Below are 2,675 nucleotides of genomic sequence, written 5' to 3'. Positions count from 1 at the left end.
TGCGCAGTATAATTTCATGACGTCATTAAGAATATTCTGGAAATATAGCACGTTCCAGCCACTACAGCTGTAGAATATCGGTAAGGTAACTTTCTTTGGTTTGGTTTTTATGATCTCTGAACTAAATTATTCAACTAGAAAGCAATATATTATCCTCTATTTCTGTATACTCAATTAATATTTTTGTATTTTTTAATTTTTTTATATCACTAAATTTTGTATTCAAGAGTTCCACAAAGTAGATGTTCATGTCATCACTGTATTATTTTTTCCTATGTTTGATTCAAAGTTTTCTTACACTAAATTTTAATATGCTTGAATTTATTTTTATCATTCTTCATACTTTATTGCCAGTACGTAAATTCTAACAAGAGCTTTCAAATTATACGTTCTTCGTCTCAAAATAGTTGATTCAATACTACGACGCTATCTGGTATTAATACTAAATCTGCCACAGTAACCCACTGTTTGTAAAAGAATCTCTTAACAATCTGTTGGCATTGTCCAAGATTCGTGCAAAATTTTTTTATATGATGTAATTCATTTTGACGAGGCATGCTGTGAGATTTGTAACTGTTTTCGAGTCGCTCAATCGCAAAACCTTCTATCGACTTGTAAATTTTAGAAAATTATTTTTAGGTTGAAACATTGTTTAAGGGGGGAGATACATTTAGAAAGGGTAAAATCAATCAATTTTAATGAATTTTATTTAAGTTGAGAAAATAACTAGATCATTTATTAATTTTAACGTCTTTTTCTTACATTGTTAAAGTGTAAAAAAACATGTGATTTTTTTTTACAAAATGGCCACCCTGCAGAATATTTCTTCAAGCATCTGCTCCGAGGCATCGAAAACTACTGTAGCTGTCAACATTTTTCTATTTATCTGAGATAAAAAAGGTTTTTTTTATCCGATTACTTATGCGCTGGAGGGAAGGATAAACATATAAAATGAAATAAAAGTTGAAAATGAACATTTATATCGGCTGTTTAATCGAAGGTCCATATTTTCGACCATTTTTTCAACAGTTTTTACCACAAAAAAATTATTTAATAACCCGATATCTTGAAACTTTTAGGTATATCCTTCCGATAGTATCATAAATAAAACCCCTGCAAATTTCAGCCTAATCGGTCAATAACTGTTTAAGTTAGAGCACGAGCAGTTTTTGAAAATAGAATTTCGAGATAATCACGTTTAAAGATTCGTTACGATATAACTATTAGTTTCAGTGACTTGCCGATCAATCGGCAATTCCGGGTCCACGTAATAAATGCAGTAACGTAGTAACGTAGTAATCAGCCTTCCCAGAATTTATGGGACAAAAAAATATACAAACCTATTGTGTTAGAAACATTGCTCCGACCCAAGCGCTCAGACTACCTGATTAGTGACGGCATGCTGACTCTGACATTTTTGACAATATCTCCATAAATATTTAATATTTTCCTTTTTACAGTATATTTTTAACATATTATACATTCAAAATATGATAGAAAAAAATCGATTTTTTGGAAATTCTAAATGTATTTCCCCCCTTAATACATAGCTCTCTCTATCTCTCTCTTTCTCCTTAAGCTATACATGCTGCATATCATTTACCATCCTTATCTAATAATATATCTGCCACTTTGTCTAAATTTTCTAGAAGGTTCTAAGTTATAATCGACACGTGTGGCATACAATATTGAAAAACGCAAAAAAAGTAATGCCACATTAAAAATAACCTTGAAGTTGTTTACGAAAAAATTGCGTAGTAGGAATTCGATGACGTCATTGAGAATATTCTGGAAACATAGCATAAGCCACTACATCTATAGAATATCGTTAAAGTAGATTTCAGTGGTCTCTGAATTAAATTAGCTAGCTAGCAAGCAATATATCATCCTAGATTTCTATAACCTATATTAATTTTTGTATTTTTTAATTTCTATTTGACTAAATTTGGATTTAAAAGTTCCAGAAAGTAGACGTTCACGTGACCACTGTATCATTTTTTCCAATGTTTGATTCACAGTTGCCTTGCATTACATTTTAATACTGCTGAATTATTTTCGTTATTTATGTTGCTTTATTTTAATGTTTGAAGTAAGTAAATTGAATCTTTTTTAGCATATTACTCTATTATGTGAAAGAGATTTCAACGATTCTTAGTCAAACTCTAATATTTATAGAGCTGATTTTATTTGATAAATTCTAGCAAGCGTTTTCAAATTGCATTTTCTTCATCTCAAATGGTTGATTTGACATCCTAGCTATATCAATATAAAATTCTAAAATCTGTTACAGTGATCAACTGTATGTACTCGGACCTCTTAAGAATCTATTGGTATTTTTCAAGCCGCTCAATCGCAAAGCCTTCTGCAATATTACCAAATTATTTTTGATTAAAAACATTTTTTTAATATATAGCTCTCCATCTCTCTTTCTCCCTAAACTATACATGCTGCATATAATTTACCATCCTTACCTATTATTATATCTCCTCTTTGTCAAAATATTCTAGAACTTTCTACATTATAATCCACACGTGCGGATATAAATATTTAACATCGCAAAAATGTAATTCATCATTCGGAAGTTCCTCAAAATAAGCACTTACAGAGGCAATGACGTCTTCGTTGTCTGGAAATCTCTGTCCACCGAGCCATTTTTTCAAGTTTGGAAATAAGAA

The sequence above is a fragment of the Belonocnema kinseyi genome, chromosome 10 (genome assembly GCF_010883055.1).
Source record: "Belonocnema kinseyi isolate 2016_QV_RU_SX_M_011 chromosome 10, B_treatae_v1, whole genome shotgun sequence".
Lineage (NCBI taxonomy): Eukaryota > Metazoa > Arthropoda > Insecta > Hymenoptera > Cynipidae > Belonocnema > Belonocnema kinseyi.
Note: the sequence above shows the minus strand (reverse complement) of the source record.